The sequence below is a fragment of the Carassius gibelio genome, chromosome B12 (genome assembly GCF_023724105.1).
Source record: "Carassius gibelio isolate Cgi1373 ecotype wild population from Czech Republic chromosome B12, carGib1.2-hapl.c, whole genome shotgun sequence".
Taxonomy (NCBI): domain Eukaryota; kingdom Metazoa; phylum Chordata; class Actinopteri; order Cypriniformes; family Cyprinidae; genus Carassius; species Carassius gibelio.
This window is the reverse complement of record NC_068407.1, coordinates 2,349,638-2,368,865: the sequence shown is the minus strand read 5'-3', so window position 1 is coordinate 2,368,865 and position 19,228 is coordinate 2,349,638. Positions and strand designations below refer to the sequence as shown.

General features: G+C 37.2%; 1 long non-coding RNA gene across 1 annotated transcript in view; it reads left to right on the top strand.

Annotated features, from left to right (window-relative positions):
* LOC127968743 (uncharacterized) overlaps positions 1-4,203 on the top strand; it is a 28,011-nt gene extending 23,808 nt beyond the window's left edge. The window contains exons 2-3 of the long non-coding RNA XR_008156110.1: positions 3,778-4,008; positions 4,138-4,203. This is a non-coding gene — a long non-coding RNA (uncharacterized LOC127968743). The remainder of the gene's footprint in view (positions 1-3,777; positions 4,009-4,137) is intronic.
* Positions 4,204-19,228: the final 15,025 nt, after the last annotated feature.

The following is a 19,228-nucleotide window of genomic DNA, read 5'->3' as shown; positions in this document are numbered from 1 at the left end:
AACGGCATGATGTGGCTTCCCGTTCATCTGCATGTCCTCCCCACTCACTGCCTACTTAACTTGCAAATTCTTCTGAACTGTAACCTACTGTCTTATGGCCGTTGATTCTACATGTCCCTGTAGATGGGCTGTCATCAGAGGAGTGTGTGCGTGTAAGCAGCGGCTTCACACACCACGTAATTGTGCCAGGAACTGTGAGGAATTCGGAGGGAGTTGTGACTAGGACTGGCGATGCATTTCCTGTCCTCCCACTTTCTCATTTTTCAACACATACAGAAGCAAAGAGAGGTGCACGAGATTCGCGCATGATCTGATCAGGGGGATTGAAAGATTGCTGTGAATGATTCACATGGTGTTTCACCACCCATTGCAGCGTGAAATCTGGTTTTATTTACTAACCAACAGGTTAACCAGGGACTACACTGATAAAAGTGGTGTAAAACCGTTTCCACTCAAATTGGGAATACATTTCACAAATAATTATAAAAGGAACAGTTCACCCCCCCCCCCCCCCCAAAAAAAAAATAAAAAAAAATATCATACTCAGGTGATCCAAGATGAGTTTGTTTCATCATTGGAACAGGTTTGGAGAAACTTAGCATTACATCACTTACTCACACATAGTGAATGGGTGCCGTCAGAATGAGAGTCCGAACAGTTGATAAAAACATCTCAACTAATTCCCACAACTCCATTCCATCCATTAACATCTTGTGAAGTGAAAAGCTGCATGTTTGTAAGAAAAGTTCAAACTGTTGCTCCTGGCTAAAATACGAGTGTTCTATCCATGATATTGTTTCCTCCAGTGATAAAGTCATCTTGTCAGAATCAGGAGAGAAATATGCACAGATCAAGCACCATTTACAAATGAAGACAGTCCAAAAAATAAAATAATAAATAAGTGGGTGAATTTTGATGTGAGAGGGCAACAGGATAAGGACTTTTTCCTTTAGGAAACATTATTATGGATTATGAAACGATGGATTTGTGATGGACAATGATGGATTTGTTTCTTAAAAGCACTTTTTTTTTGCTTAATGAGACATTAATTGATTGACTGGAGTGATGTGGATTACTTGTCAGTTATTGTGATGTTTTAATCTCATTCTGACGGCACCCATTCACTGCAGATGATCCATTGGTGAGCAATTGATGAAATGCTAAATTTCTCCATATCTGTTAATTTTGTTTTTGCAGATCATTGCAGCAGTAATTTACCAAATAATTATCAAATGGTCAACTGTTATCTGTTACAAGTATTTAAACTGACATTCAGATGACTTAATCGCTACAGTGTCAAAATATTATTCTAAACTAGCCTGCAAGAAAAGATTCTTGGTGAATTTACTCAACTTTTTCTCCTTGAAGTACATCATCACTCACTGTGAAACATTTGTATAAATGGTCCATGTACAATAATTCTGAAAATCACACAAATGCGCTGCATAATCATGTTTAATAAGGCTACTGAATTCTGACAGGCATGGTGCTTTTTTCATGTTTAACACTTTCACCATTCACACTAAGTGCGGGCGTAAAATAGTTTCAACTATTTTCAAATATAATTGCAATTAAGTGGTGTTCACGGCAGAACCTTGCAGTGTTTAACCTTGAAAAGACTTCTTCCACAATAATCAGCTTTTTAACAGCTAATGGCTCCGATGTAAGTTCACACTGTGCAGGCAGGGCTGTGAACAGTCCTGTTCATTAGAGATGTTAACCACTTGGGTTCCATCTATGAGGACTTATTAAGACCAGCACTCAGGTTACAGACATTTAGGTGACAGATTATGTGTACCTTGTTATCACGTTGGATCTGCATGGCAGTGCTCTCACAATTAGTTATGTCTGTGATAGCATGTAGCGTCCTTTAATGAAACTGTATTTTTACCACTTAAAGCCAACATAACAGATAATTGACCCTGTTTGCTTTGTCAATGCATGTTTCCGGTCTTATTGTGCACAGATATGTACAATTTATAAAATATGTTAATTTAGAGACTACTTCAGATAATCCAATAACTTTCAGATGGACAGAATCATTTTTTTTTAAATATGTATTTTATATACACACACACACACACACACACACACACACACACATATATATTTTTATATTGCTTGTGTTGTTTTAGACAAATGGCATTTAATTCTGTTATTGTGCACGTGTCTTTAAAAAGTAAAAATATAAAATAAATAAAAAATACAATTATTTGCAAACATTGTTTCAGACTAATGCTATTTAGTTTCATTGCCATCAAACATGGCATGATATGGCTTTTGATATTTTCATTTCATTTGAGCATTTTGACAGAAGGGAAGGTTAACAGTGAATAACACCTTAAATTTCACTTTGTTGTTCACAGTAAGTATTGCATGATTTCAGAAGGCTTTTGTTTTTTTACTTTTATTGATTTAATTTTTTTTATTTCTTTTATTATCTGGTATAGTTGCCACAAACTAAACAAAAGCCCTCATTATATCATGACCCCAAAAGGAACCTCTTCAAAACAACACAATGCTCAGATTTACACGTCCATATAAAGTACTTTTTACATGAATTCAAGTTAAGATGTGCATAGCGAGTCTTAAGCAATTACGAGCTAATTGTTCCTCCTAATTGCCTTCGGAGGACCGCAGAATTCCATAGAACGTTCCAGACACAATGTTATGACAGCTCTGAACATACGAGCCAAGAGTTTGGAGTGTTCTTGTGTGCTGCTTTTTAATCTGAGCCCGGCAGATGAGAGGCTCAGTAATTGCTATATATTGCTCTTTGTTTCAAGGACCTTTGATGATCCCAAAGCCATGCCTTTATCAGAAGACAAAGTAATTAGAAGGGAAAATGAAGTGAGGGAGGGAGGTGGTGGGGGAGGACGGGGTCTCGTCTTCTGATTAGCAGACTTCTCACCCTCCGTGTACACTCTGATTATTTTTATACACTCTTCGCCTGTCAGTGTTGGTTCATGGTGAAAATGAAGATTCAAATGTGCAGTCAGCATGTTGTTGTGTTTGCGCTGGTTATTAATGATAATAAAACAAGGTGATAATGGGTCAGGTTGGATGGAAGGAAGACCACTTGTTTCTTGCTGACTGTTCAGCAATGCTGAAATATTCAACTGTCAAATACATTATTATTATTATTATTATTATTATTATTATTATTATTATTGAATGTATAATCACTTCTTTATTAATTGTATTAATTGATTTATTATAATTATTATCAATATTTTGTTTATTTTTTTAATTTTAATTAGTTTATTTTAGCAATAATTATTGATTTGCACAAAAAGGACATTAGTGGCGATACAATTTATTATTCTCCTTGCTAACAGCCATGCATTTAAAATAACTTTCTTCCAATGAATTCTAGTTCATTAAATATATATATTAAAAATATATTAGTCATAATTTGTATTTGTCTAGAAAAAAAAAAAAATATTTCAGGCATTAAAAAAAAAAAAAAACAGTAATTAAATTTTCCTCCCTTACATTTTTTTAAATTTAGTAATTCAGTTTTTCGCTTCAGCCATTGACATGTTTGCAGTTTTACATATTTTTGGACCTATGCAATTATTTGTAATAAGCATTTAATTGTTTAATTTTAAGTAGGTTTTTGTTTAATTTTAATACTGGGATGAGTTAAACTGCCATTGTATGTGATGCATATGTGACATTTGCATGCATGTGCAGTAATGCATTTACTTAAACATGCTAAATGTCTTTTTACTCAGTTGTTGAATCTCTTCATTCTCCTTTTCCGTTTTCCTGCAGTAGAGCGCAGGGTTATGAACACACACGGTGGGAGAGTTTGCACAAGTTCAGTATCAGGTTCAGATGAGGATGAAACTGATCCAGGATATCCCAGCCAAAAGGATGTGTCTCATTTTCCAGGGAATTTCCTCCTCTGTGGAGTGCAAGGAAGAGTGGCGGAGCGATTTGATATGTGGGATGTATAGGATAAAGCAGGCCAGAGGGGGTCATTCACCAGGCTTACTTTACCAGGTTACTTTATTTAAGCACATTTCTTACAGAAGTTTCTGTGTGTAGCTTGAATGTTTGGAAACATAAAGTGCATTAATAAAGACATTATTATGAGTGTTTTTTTTTTTCTTTTTTTACCTCATCTAACAGTGTTTCCAGGAAATGGACATAGATGGATCCATCCTGTGAGACCTCGACAGAGTGACCCAAACATTAGTGAGTGTAAGCACACATTTACACTTCTCTTTGGTCCAATGACAAATTTGTTTATAGATCTATATGTTAAGTCCTGTTTGTGTGTTCCACCGGGGAACGCTGACCTTTTCTTCTACATATAATGCATTGAAATTATTGACTTTATGGCTTCAGTAATTAATTTGTATTATATGCTTTATTTATTTATTTAAGAGGTGAAACATTTTTTTCAGGCAGCAAAAAGGATGAAAAAAATTTGAGTTAGGCGGTGTGACCTTTTTTTATATTGGATATATGAGTGATATGAGAATTGCTGCTATATATATATATATATATATATAATAGAAACAGGAATGAACTTAAATAATTGTATCCAGTAACTTGAATATATAATAATATTAATACTGTAATGTAATATTTATTACATAAAAATATATCATATTATAAATATATAATAATTGTATTTGTTTTCCGATTATTTTATGGTGCAAAACAGTTATATTGAAATATTCCAGTCATTTAAATGTTAAATGTATATAATTTTAAGTATTCTATTGAGATATTCCAGTTATTTACATATGCGGATATTAAATACAATATATGAAGTAATATTAAATATTTAAGTATATCATAATGTTATTTTATTTTATTAGTTTATTTTCTGATTAATTAATGTAGCAAACCAAAAGATCAGATTACTCATTGGAAACTAAATCTGTCATTTTCTTTTAAATTGTATTATTAATTCTGATTGGATGAGCTACATTTGTTTATTTATTTAGATTTGAGATGCATGTCCCACACTTTAATTTAGCTTTTCTTCATGTTTCCTTATCATCCTCACAAAGAATGGCGGTCCTGTTCACTGTTAGCTGGATATATTTATCACAATAATCAAAATCATACCGACGAATCAATCTATCTCTACTCATCTAAATGATCTACAATAAGTGTGTGAGTGTGTTTTGTTTAGTTATATGAGTGTCGAAGTGGCCCCAGATTAAAATGATTTCAGGGTAGATTGTGAACAATTATGGGAACCATGCTGTTGGGAATCCATTCCGGCACCCATGGGAGGAAAAAAAAAGAAAAACCCATGAGAGAGAATGTGTGTGTGGAGAGGAAAACACAACCGGCACATCATTCAGTCACCGCAAATGGGACATATATAGGAGTTACGCTCTGTCTTTGCGTACATTTTGGTTTGAAACAACACGCAGCGGTTTCAGTATGTTTTCACTGGAATAAATTACAGAGCTTTTGGAGTATTACGTCTATCAGGCATGAAACGTCTATGAGGTTCAGGGGGTTTGTTCCTCTCAAGAGCAATAAAGTATTAAGATTTTCAAACATGCCAAAATATTGCTGCATTTGATAGACCGATAGCTAATTCGATCAGCGCGGAGCGACTCCCCGCAAATCTAAGGTCACAAACCCCTCAGATTTGTGAATTTGATTGACGGTCGTGCGCCTCGCTGATGAGATTTCCAGAAGTTTCTCTGGTTCGTGCTGATTTTACTGAGCTATGTGATTTGCTGGAGGCCTCATGGGACACATTGGAACACTGAAGCAATGAGAGAGAGAAAAAAAAGTTTTGTTACGCTCGGTTTGCTCTACATACTGTTGTGCTTAATGCAGAGGGTAAAAACTGGTCACTTCTGTTTCTTTAAGATTAATCTGCCGGGAGGTCGCAGATAACTGTGTGAAACACGTGCGGCTGAATCTAGTCGATTGTTCATTTCTAATGGCTCAGAAATATGGTGACACTGTAAAAATGCAACGTTCAGACAATTACGCAGGGGCAAGTCACAGTCAACGATGATTTAGGTCGAAATATGTGGATTATTTCAAACTGGCATTCCTACTGAGTGAGGCACTGACTGATGAGGGCGTTTTTTAAATAGTCTCATTCATTACATGCAGCTGCTTCCAATCTATTGACATAAGGAGGAAATAAAAGCTAAAAGCTCCATAGTTTCACTTGTATAAACCTGATGCATTAGTGCAATGACCACTTGCATATTTTCCCCAACCTCATTAGCGTGTTCCTCTCAGACCTTCGGTCTATCGGTACCTTAGTGTGTGTAGCGTGTAATTTGAGTGAGCATGGGATAATAAAATTATATGAAATTAAATTACATACATGAGCAAGAAAAAACAACACGGGCTGAACTCTGCATGACCGTTACCTCTTCTTGACTGTAGATTTACGAGTCAGTGGTTGTAGAGCGAGAGAAGGCCCCCGTTTGGACCAAGACAAAAGGTTAGCGCACAACTCCTGTTGAGACTCTCCGAGCTCGCCATCTTCAAAGCGGTTCAAATTTGGACTTTCGTAATTAGCAGACACTTCTTACAGCTCGTCAGCTGCGGCGGTTCCCTGGGGAGCTCTCGTCTAATGGAGAACAGCTCCTCCATCTGACGCCGTGTCGCTCAGAGTGCCACGCCACACCCCCACACGCACGGGCCACTGCTGTCGTATACCACCATGCCTTGGCACGTGCTAAGCTGTTACCCTTAACCACACAGGAACGCTAACTGGCATACACAACCTTCATTTCAGCCCTCAGGCATTATGGGACCGTAATTCTCTTCAAACCCGAAGTGTGCTTTAACTACTGGACTTTTACTGTGGACCCCACAGTAGACAAAAAAATATACAATTTTAAAAAATGAAAACTGTCAACACTGAAATTATATTGGTGTAAAAAAAAAAAAAAAAAAAAAAAAATCAGCTGTAAACTGATTATAAATTTTACAAAAAAAGTTACAAAGAAACACCAGCAATGTGAAATAAACCTGACATTTTTAAGTGGAAATAAATACAGTATAAATAGTATAGTACTGTAAATTGTATTTAACCTTTAGGTTTTTTCCTAAAACGTTTGATTTTGACATCTTAATTTCAAAAGGCTATATCTTAAAAGTAATAAAAGATAGAGACTTTCTGTTAATTATAAAAATATTAAGGATGACCCAATGTTTATGTAGTGAAAATGTAGGGATTACATTTTCCCATCTAATTTGCATATTATGACGTCATATGGTGGTGGCCATCGTGAATTATATAATTTTCATGAAAAGTCACGTGTTTAAATGAAACGTGTTTTTGAGCCAGAGATGAATTATTACATGTCTGCCATGTGGTGCAGGGGAGGTTGCATGAAATTTGACAAAATCTGCCGTTTTATTCAGTGCCGCATCTTGTTGAGTAAACTCGACCATGGTGCCTAGAGGGTTAGTAGTAATAGTGATAGTAATAGTGTTTCCTTTTAAATATGCTTCAGTAATCTTTTCTATTTCATTTGCAGATTAAAATACTGTATGGTGGTTACTGGTTTACAAAGGATTTAGTCAAGCTTGTCTTCAGCTGGTTTTAGCTAGTTGGTCATCTGGTCTCCCATCCAGACCAGAAGTGGTCAAAACCCTTGTAAAACCAGCTTGCTAAATCAACTATGAACAGGCTAAAAACCAGCCAACTAGCTTAGGCTTTTCAGCAGGGCTGTGGCCGGGATAAGCTGCAAAACAAGTAATTTCAAGCAATATTTCATGCAGAAAGGGCAAAATTAATCCTACTGTACATGACATTACAAGCCCTTGCAATGCAAGCTTATTTTTTTTTTTTTTTTTTTTTTTATGTTGCGTTCAAAACTAATTCGTAGTGCAACATATATATACATTTCCAGAACTGATGTAAGTTTTCTCTAGGTCGGAACCAGCATGAACTCTTGGCTGAGTTTGTAGTTAGCTACCTGGATAATAACACATGTGGTTCAATACCAGAACCTTTTGAAGGGCACTCTGTCACCCCCTTGAGTTCTGGAGTTTGTAACTGCCACATCAATGCAATAGTTCAGGTCAAGTGTGTTCAGTGGGTCAACAAGTTTGCAGTACATTGGTAGAGCATTCAAATAAATGTTAGCATACTTGAGTATTTTTTCAGTTTGACTTGTTTGGCTGTAAGCAATCGTTTCAGGACAAGGATTTGTGCCTCTCTACGTTAGCAGGACATAAGACTGTACGATTCAATAGGCGCACTAGAAACACACTTTAAAGTGTCGTGGAGTAGCCAAACCTATAGTGTAGCAAACTGCTGTGACTCAATAACACAACATGATAGACAGTGATTTGTGTTTAAACTCTCTGTGATGGGTTTGTTTAATTCAGAGCCTGGCCGAGGCCTGAGAACAGGAAATATGTAGGTGTCGGGAAGATATCGCCACATTTTTTTATGGTCTCGACTATCATGGTGACAAAAAAGCATACTTCATACCCCCTCGCAGCTGACGTGTGTGACATCTGGTTTTCACTTAGGCCTGCAGGAAAAATACCTTGGGAAATATGATGTCCAATATGGGGACTGGAGCTAATCTAAGCCAGCGGTACACAAATCATCTCTCACTCTCGGGCAGAAGAGAGTACTTCTCTCCAGACCTGCAATGCATCTGTAAACAAATCATAGTATTAATGGGGATGGAAATGAATCATCCATCTCCACTGGCCTGTCGCCCTGCTCATGACAACAACATGATTTCTCTTCAGGCCTTTAAGTGGGATGTGCTCAGGCAGAGAAAGAAAAAACGTGGCACGCTTTAGATCTACATGCCATAAAATATGACTGTGCAAAACTACTGTGGGTACAGCTGCAGAGACGAACACCTATCAATACTGTGGTATTGAACAGAGGGTATCCTGTAGTTTTGAGATCTAAACAGAGAGATAAAAAAAGTAATTTTGAGTTTCATATTGGAATTACTAGTTAGAGCTGGGCAGTATATCTTATTTTAATGTAGATATGCATCAACTGGAACACACAAAAAAAAAAAAAAATAATAGAAAGAATAATGATAATAATAAGTATATATATATTATATATATATATTAGGGGTGTAACGGTAAGAGTATTTGTACCGGACCGTTTCGGTACAGGGCTTTCGGTACGGTGCACGTGTGACCGAGTGACCAAGTTCAATATTTTTTGCGCGGAGTATAAGTACATTTTCGTGTTTCCACACGAAGTCTCTGGGTTCAGCGCAAATCCCGCCCTGCAGCTGATTCTAAAGTTTTCAAAAGTGATCAAACTAGTGTGAACATCACTACAACTAGGAAAAAATTACCGTAATTCAAACACAGCTCCTGTCGGCATTTAAACAGACCTTTGCTCTTAATTCTGATTGGGCCAATGCAATAACGAAATCTGAGCAGATCTAAAAACTGAGAGTGTAGATGCTGCACTTTACACTTTGAAAAAAGTTATATATATATATATATATATATATATATATATATATATATATATATATATATGTATGTATGTATGTATGTATGTATGTATGTATGTATGTATGTATGCATGTATACATATTTTCTTTTTTTATGAGCAGGCCTACAAGCTGGGATTGGTAATGCTGCACTGTAATAATAGTTATTTATTTATATGTTTTATTATATTTTATTATGTGATTATAGGTTTGAGACTGAGAGTATTTTATTTAGTGGAGAACTTTGCAGCAGTATTTTATTTATCATTCTTTTATTTTTATTTTATATATATCATTTATTAAAAAGTGTTAAAAAAAGTGTAAACAAATTGTAAAAAAAAAGTTTAAAGTAATAAACAACCTGCAGTTTAATGTTTGCATTTCTTTCCCTTACTGTACCGAAAATGAACCGAACCGTGACTTTATAACCGAGGTACGTACCGAACCGTGATTTTTACGTACCGTTGCACCCTTAGTATATATATATGTGTGTGTGTGTGTGTGTGTGTGTGTGTGTGTATCTATATATATATATATATATATATATGTGTGTGTGTGTGTGTGTGTGTCTGTGTGTGTGTATTGTAAATGAAAAAGATATTGGAGTATGTTTTTTCAGTCTTTTTTCTTAAAAGTTTTGTAACTAATTCAAAGTATTAATTTATAATTTATAATTTGTTTATTTACTGTATTTATGGTTTCTTTATAATTAATTGTTAAATGTATCAATAATTTCTGAGTGAAAATGATTCCTATAGTATTTATTTTAATAATATAAATTTTGCTGTTTTGATTCTTTAGTAAAAATGTAACATAGAAAACTGAAGTTTCAAATAAAAAGACAAAATATTTAAATAACGTGTAACTATAAAAATACAAAATAACTATATTGTGACATATACTATTTATATGGATAAATGGATAAATAAAAAAATTCTACCACCGACCCTTTTTTATTAAAACTAGCATGGAAAACTGTCATTATTTTGTTTATTTATTTATTTTAATTCATTTATTCTTCTTTAGTCACTTTTATGTTCTCCATAGTAGAGGGCTGGAAATTATGGATATAACATGGGAGAACAGGATCAAGAATTGAACTCATGTTAAACACAATACCATGCTGATATCTTTGATTTACTTTAGTGTTGCATTTAATAACCCCATGTAAAAATGTTTTGATGTTGTTCAGTCAAGTTGAAATAATAGAATTAAGGACATATAGACACATATAGTACCTCAGTACTTTTTTGTAATGTTACCACCTTGGCTCCAGCTAACATGAAGTTTTCATTATATTACACCTGAAGATGTTAAAGCCAGTAGCCTTAACGTTATATTAATTATAGCAAGGCACATTAGAGATACTTCCAGCAAAAAGAAAGTTGTTAGAAGTAAATGACCTTCTAAACTTTACCCATTTTAAAGAAAGTGTTAAAGCTGGGTTGAAGGTATAATTCAATTAAGATGTAACAGCAGGACGTGTGCTTGATAAGCTCAGCTTTGTTGATTAGCGGCGACGATGAACTTTAGCCAATCTCCCTACATCATTAAAACTGACTGACATGATGAATGCCCGGCCGTACATCTCTCACAGCGTTGTTCCAGTTTTGAAGTTAAAGTCTTCCAGTAGCAGGGAGGCCTATTGTTGTTGTTGTTTCTTCTAATTTGGATCTGTTTATCTTGGAGAGAAACAAACATGCTCAGTCGGTTTTCCCTCTCTTTTTGATGCACTGGTGTATGTTGGGGGTGGAGGGAATTCCCCGGGGGTTTTCACCTCCTCTGTCTCTGCTTATTGGATATTCAAATTTCAGTCAGACGTGCACAATAATACACATTTAACATTGTGTGACTGACACATCGGGAAGGTCTTTGTTTTCATAAAAACAAACACATATGCAATGACACAAACAGACAAGAACAAAACAGCGTCGGGTAGCGATGCTGACAGGCTAACATGACAAGTTAAACTAAGCAAGGTCATGTGATGCTCTGCAAACAAAATAAGAAAATGTTTGATATTCACGAGGAAGTGAAAAGCTCTGTGATCCACTCACAATGACCCCTTTAAAGGAATAGTTCATCCAAAATTAAAGTTATGTCTTTATTAACACACTCTGATGTCTGTTCTTTTATTTTAGTGGAAAATAAAAGGAGAATTTATGAGTCTTTTTTTTCCATGCAGTGACAGTATGAAGCAACCACAGATGTCAAGCTCCAAAATGAACAAAAAGCACAAAAAATGACTTTACACAAAAACGTCTTAAGACTTTATCCAAAGCTTCCTGAAGTCATATGATAGCTGTGCGAGAAACAGAACTTTAAGTTGTTATTAACTGAAAATCAAATTCTGAATTAACTTGAATATTCAAACTCAAATGAAAATCATCAATGACAGGAAGTGAAATTTTTAAATATTCATTTATAAACACACACACACACACACACACACACACACACACACACACACACACACACACACACACACACATTTATATAGATAGATAGATAGATAGATAGATAGATAGATAGATAGATAGATAGATAGATAGATAGATAGATAGATTTGTATTATGAACTGAATGAATGAATGAACTGTATGGAAGATTCTTCCAAAAAAAAAAAAAAAAAAATTCTGCTCCTTGGAAACAAACAAACAAAAAAATGGCATTTATTTTCAATGAGTTTGACCGACATGAGGGCTAGTAAATAATGGCAGAATTTCCATTTCTTTGGTGAGAGCTAACCCTTTAAGGAAAAGAATAAAAAATAAACAGCATCGAAAAACATTGTGCTTCACATCTGTGCAGATATAATGGAAAGACGCAGCTATATCATTAAAATTCAGATCAGATGCCTCAACATATTTAGGCAGGCCGAGGAGGAGGCTGCCCATAGCTGTTTCATTGATTGGTTGCAGGGGGCGAATGCTCAATTTCGTACCTTGAGTTATTTCGCATAACCGTCCAGATGGTATTTATCAGGCTATGTAAATTAACACAGTCAAGCTGATTGCATGTCAAAAATAAGTAGTTAAACCTTGAAGGCATTTATTTTCCATGTGCGCTAATGGGCGCTTCTTGTGTTTCTTCAGACGAGGCTCCTTGTTGAAATTCATGTTTGATAAATTCGAAGGATTTCGGGGTAATTTGGCCATCGAGAGTGCTGTTGATCCTTTTAGTGTATATTTGAACCCCGGGGAGTTGAACATCGCATCTGCATATCCGAGCTCAAATATATACTTAGAGTGATTGGTTTAAACATTAAGTTGTTGATCTTGTCCCAGATAGATTTGTCAAAACGTCAGCCGCCCACCCCCCACTTTCAATTCCGAACGGTGCGACTAATCCTTAAATACCGCTCTGAAATACATCTTTACTAAATTCATTGATTGAGTTAGTCAAACTTACATTCCGCCCTAATTTCGCAGTCAGGGCATGGAAAAAATATTCCTCAATCCATTTATTTTCCATAAGGGAGGATAACCCGCTAGGCGAGTCCTTACATTTCAATTAGACGACGAATGAGAGAGGAGAAGTGGTGGTCAGTGGACTAGCTGTCAGGATAATCACAGCGGACAAGCCGCCGCTGGCTCTTAATCCAAGCAGATAACAACGACCACAAATTCACACTCTGCACCAAGAAACCAGAGCAGACAAATACACGTGTCATGCTAAACCAAACACATTTAGCCCAGGGATCCCACCATTACCGGCAGATCGACACGATAGCCCTGGCGCCCTTTAAAGGAGTATTTATTTGACTGAGAAGATTGACATGGACTTGGCCTGCTAGAAAACAACAACTTATCCATTTAAAGACAAATGCCTCTGTTCGAAATGGAAACCTAGTGTGCGGTGTAAGTGAAAAGTAAGCATGCATCATGCAAAAATAAGCATTTTCAACATCGTTGTGACACAGCCTCATCAGTTTGCATTCAAACGTGTTGGACATTGGGATACAGTCCATGCATTGTGCTTTGCACATTTTTGCAAATGCAGTAAATCTGCATATTCCATGCATACAAAACCTTGCATATTTGCATTTACAGAATGCCAGTATGCTGTTCTAACAGAGCTAAGTAGCATTTTTAAACACTGGTGTAATGCTTCATTTCAGCAGCTTAGCTTTGACATGGTCTACGCCCTGCTTTATGCATTCGTGTTCCAGCTACATGACGTTCATCGTTTGCTAAGTAGTGGGGACAGATTTCTCCGGTGCACCATATGTAGACAATGACGCTAACAAGTTAATATGGCAAGCATAAATACGTGCTTTGTATTATTATAGCCTCTTAGCAACATGCTCAAGAGCCTAAAAATTAATTGCTAGACTAAGCAGAGACAGCACAAATGATTTATAATGTGGCTGAATCGCTGGTAGTTATTTATTTTTGCATGGTATTACACTAACCGCAATGTTTTGCTGAAATTGTTAGTCAGCATCAATGAATGCAATTAGAGTTTAATGGGCTTTAAAGAGAGCATGAAGAAAACAAGCAGAAGAGAGAGAGATGCAGGGAGGGAAAAGTTGCAACATGGATTCTCATCCAATCGGGAACTGTCTCCAAGTGGGAAGACAGACAGATCGCTGATTTTTAGGTTTAGCTATGGCTAGTTATAATGGGCCAGTTAGCCACTGCTTGTAGATGTTGTAACTACACCATCATACTCTTGAAAATCATTTTTCTCCATTGAACTGTATTCAAAGGTTACTGTGTACTGCATTTGCAAACAACATAGTTATGTAACTGCAAATATTCAGTGTTGAAATGCATCCAAAAGTCACTGTGAATTGTGTCTTGCAAGCAAGAAATTAAGTGCAATTATTTCTTATCTAAAGTTAAATATAACTAAAATGAAAGACGACGACTATCAAAGGACAGATTGTGGATCGTGTGGAGAGGTATAAATATATTGGCACAGTTATAGATTCAAAACTTTCATTTGAGTTGAATTGTGAAATGGTCTGCAAACGTCATCAACGTTTGAATTGCTTTAGGAAACTTGCTAAATTTAACATTGATAGACACATGCTGACTTTGTTTTGCTTAGCTTTTATTGAATCTATTATGTAATTTTCCATTGTGGTGTGGTATGGAAGCCTGTCAGTGAAGAATAAGAACTCCTTAAACCAAATTGTTAAATGGGTAATATTTAATTATTTTTTATTTATGTTTGAATCTTTTAGTAGTTTTGCTGTGTGTCATCTATCTTGTTCAAAATTTTAAATAAAATATATGTTAAAATATAAGTTTTATATTCTATATTTTATTGAAACTTTAATTATTTAGTTTTAAAAAGCTTATAATATATATAATAAATATAATATATGATAAATTTGCTAGTGAATGCAAATCTTGTTTCTGGCTCAGGAACTTCTATGCCCAGAACTGAACACGCATGTGCAGAAAACAAGATGCATAATCCTGAGGTCACATACTGCATGAATGACTGTCATTGAGATCAATGGGACTGCTTAAGGATAGCTTTCTCCATGACTGACTAGCTTTTCTATACATTTGCATTAACAATAAACGTTGCATAACTTAAAAACTGTGAAATACCTCCATCTCCTTGCCACTTCTATTTGCAAATTTTGCAGTCAGGTTCTGTTCAAATCAACCCAAAATGAATACATACCTGTAGTGCATAATGTAATATAAATAATTGCACCTTGTGTAAACATATCAATTTCCCTCCACAGCAGTGAGCCTGAAAAACCATTTGTGGGACCCAGTACAAGGTCATCTGAAGCTGGAAGCCTGGAGTCATTGAGCACACACATAAACACTGGCAGAAGTGTGTGACTCCGAACACAAGCTCCTTCTGAGCACACTGGCCCTTAGGGCAACAGCAAGCCATTGCACCGTCATTAAGACCAACACATAACAGCTATTTATACACCGCACTGCATCACATCATGCATACTATACATACTTGCGCACACATGCATGTGCAAGCACCCTGAGGCACCTACACTTATGCTGTATTCTCGCAAACATTACACACAGAACTGCTGGAATAACGAAACCAAATTAGCATTTACAAAAACGGGAGTGTGTGAAAGACAAATAGGGTCAAAACTGGCTGTTCCTGTGTTCTTTTTAAATCGCCATGTGTTTTCCAGATGAATGCAAATCAAGTAGTCTTGGAAGAAATCAAAACTAGAGCTCGTTTATTTCCACTATTGCAAATGACTCCGGGACACTAAAAGTTGAAAGTGTCAATTATATTCTAACAACCTTTGAAGCTGCTGCGTTGCTCTTGAGGTATTATGCTTTATATTCTAATGATTTTTGCTTTTGTGTTTCATCAAGAATGCATCTCTCCACCAACCCACATTTGCAGCTTTGAGCGATATTCATATCGTATGTTTCTTTGTGAATATCTTCACCAGGCAGTTGTTAACCTTACCGTGTCACGTTCATTATAAATTGTTTGAATCGCACCAGCGCCTCGAGCCAGCGCGAAGGCAACAGCATATTCTCAAAACAGAGATGCTAGATTACGGCGATCAGTGATTGTGCTGTGATGTACTGCCGCGCATTAGATCAAGGCGACACATTCACAGGCCCCACGAATGTAAAACGCAGGGGCCACTCTTGTAGGCGATTACTCAAGCGGCGGAGAGGATATTATTCAGAGTGAGTTGTTAATAAGGGAGTTTATTTTTTCTGACAGACTGAAAATAGCTTCCTAACTCAGGATAGATAACCCCGCTAGCATGCGGACACCACCCGGACAGTTGCGCACAATTAGGGATAAATAAATATTAACATTTTCACTTACGCATCTGACGCTAACATGCTAAATTGGATTAGCCCTCCGATGACCTAATTGCATTGTCACGGCGCACATATCTTTGCGGAAAGGTAACATCAAATTAATCTAACAATCAGTAATTGAGACAAATGACACGCCGGGGCCGGCTGTCTGGGTGAAAAACTAGATGAGCTGAGAAATGCTTTGTAGGGTTAAAAGCCAGTGTGGTAAGGCAGTGACTTAATCTAAAGACTATTAACATTAGTTAACCGTGTACTTTTCAATTAGAGCGATCATTTTGCATTTCGGACTCTCTGATAAATATCTGTTGTCACCACACACAGAGGGAGGATGGTGCAGAAGGACTTGTAGGGTTTAAATGCATCGCACTTAAAACGGAAGGCCAAGTGGAGAGTACAATCCACACGAGGCGCTGTGTGGCATTTCGCAAAGGGGGTGGGCGGCAGGGGGCTCGTATATTGGAAAAATAAAATAAAACTGCAAATCAAAAGGCCCTTTGTATTAAATTACAGTGGGGGATTTGCAGGAACGAAGCCTGTGCACACAGACTCTGTGTGAATCTAATAATGAACTTGCATCCAACCTTAATTAAACAGTCTACATCCCCTCGCATAGCCATATAATGATGTCAAGCCGGGAAGCAATTAGCTGCCCTTCTCTGAAAGCAAACAGTGTTTGTAAGTCACACAAAGTACTGCGGCAGGCGTGCTTATTGAAACCCTCCTGAAAAATAAAATTAATTAGTATGTTATGATTTTGGAGATGCCTTAACATTGGACCCAAAGGACAAGGGCCTGAGATTAAAGATGAGCCCCTCTTTCTGCCAGCACTGGTAACGATAACAGCAGGAGAACCATCTCACCGTCTCATTAGCGGCAGGCCGGGCCAGACTACACGCTTTGCCCCGTGACATCATAACATCCATTAAAATAAGCTGTCATGCAGTTGTAAGAATAACAACCCACAGTAGACAGAGTCATTTGAAAGGGAAAAAAGCTAAGTTTTCCAACAAAAGGCCCCTCTCCAATGGTTCTTAGGTGTACGGCGTTTATTTGTGTTTAGAGATCACCCCTTTTGTCTGCCTCGGCTAATTAAAGTGATGCTGCGCCGCCTGGCTTTGCGAGCAGCCGGGGGAAGCACCAGCCAGCTGAGACACCCAATTACACAATTAAGCCTCCTACAAGATCTTGAAATTGTCAGGGTAAGAGAAACCGTGCGGTTTTTCTCTTTGTCTTCGCAGCCGCAGTTTTGCGAGTGTATCGTTTTCGCGTTCTGAGAGGAAGGCGCACGTTGGCGATGATGTAAGACGTAATTTCGCCGGGCGCACTTCGCCGCTGGGCCCCCTTTGTTCTCTCCGGAGCACGGCTGTATATTTGTGTCTATTTACCCGCTTCAGGTTTCTTTTGTCTCTTGAAGTTGTTGCGCAGGCGGTCATTAGCCGAGCCGGAGTGCTAACTTTGTTGAGCGAGAGCATTTGGAGACGCCGCTCTAATTGGCGATGTTTTACAAGGGAAGCACTTATCACTTTGCTTATTAAAAATGCTTATTGGATGCAATAAAACACACATTATGGAGGTGAAATTAATATAGTGCATTGCCCAGAACATAATGCCGTTCTAATGTGTGTCTTGTTCACTCTAATGAGTGCTGCCGAGTTTATTAGCTCTGATGACAGAGGGGCCTAGCTGGGGCTGTTATTGTTTGGTACAGGTTGATGGATTTCGGATGCACACACGCACACACCCACACTCTCTTTATTACAGAGTGCCTGGTGTCGTCTAGCCCGGTGGCTTGGCTTTAATGCGGAATAAACATATAAATCTGAGGCGACTCTCTCTTAGCCTGCAGTGGAGAGTCTCCGGTCGGTCCGGAGTCCATACGTTCTCACTTATTTCCACCGCTGGAGAGGAAGCCATTGATAACGCTGTGACAAGGGCGGTCCCGGGAGGGCCGGACGGGGGTGGCACAGGATAGGGTTAGTAGGTCATTACTGGCTCAGCACAGATCCTTTAATTGTCTACTGAGCTGCTTTGGATCTGTGTCAGGTGAACGCTTCGACCAGAAAGAAAAGTGCAACCTAATAGTTTGGCTTTCAGACGAGGAGATCAGTTAGACTTGGTAATGGATGTTTGTGCATGTGAAATCCCTTTGTTTATGGAGAAGGCTCTTTGTTTTCCAATCCTCCCCTTTTTTCCACAAGTTTGAGGCAATTTATTTGCGATCCAATTTCAGCGAGTCTTGCAATCAGGCAATGCAATCCAATTATCTCTTTGATTGGGCGAACTGATTAAAATGTGTAGCCAGACGTGATTATCCGTCTTTCTCACTCTCTCTGAACATATGAGGGAAAGACACACAAGGCAGCTGGAATTTTAATCGAACACTGTATGGTAAAGTGTGCGGCCTAATGCAACAGTAATGCACTGTGTAGGTTGTCAGCCGGTGGACAATTTGCTATACCTTTGTTATTCCAAAGCCAGTGGCAAGAAATACTTTACATTATTTACAAATCAACAGGTCAAGATTAGTTCAGCGGTTTACAGATGGCTACATTGCAAGTTGCCATAATATACATCGATGTACAGTCATGTATGTGTGTGTTTATTGGCTCTGGTAAAATTGTTTTATTTTTGGCCTATCCATTTAGGGTTATATGTGGTCAGTTAATTTAATTATTCTTTGAGATACAACTCAAGTGTTATACAAAATTGGAAAACAGAAGTTATTTGTTTTGAATATATACATACATACATGATATATACTATATACTAATTATACTAATTATATTATCATTATATTAATTCAGTAATAATCAGATCAACATGCTTTCCATGTTTTTTGTTTGTATGAATTGCATTTATTATCTTTTTTTTTTGTTTTGCTTTTGCACACAAGCTCACTGTGTATACTAGCAGGCTTTCCTATCACTTAGGTTTTGACATACCATTTTCTCTCTAAATAGAAACTGCTCTTGTTCAGGTGGAGTTTTTGTGAGCTGACTCT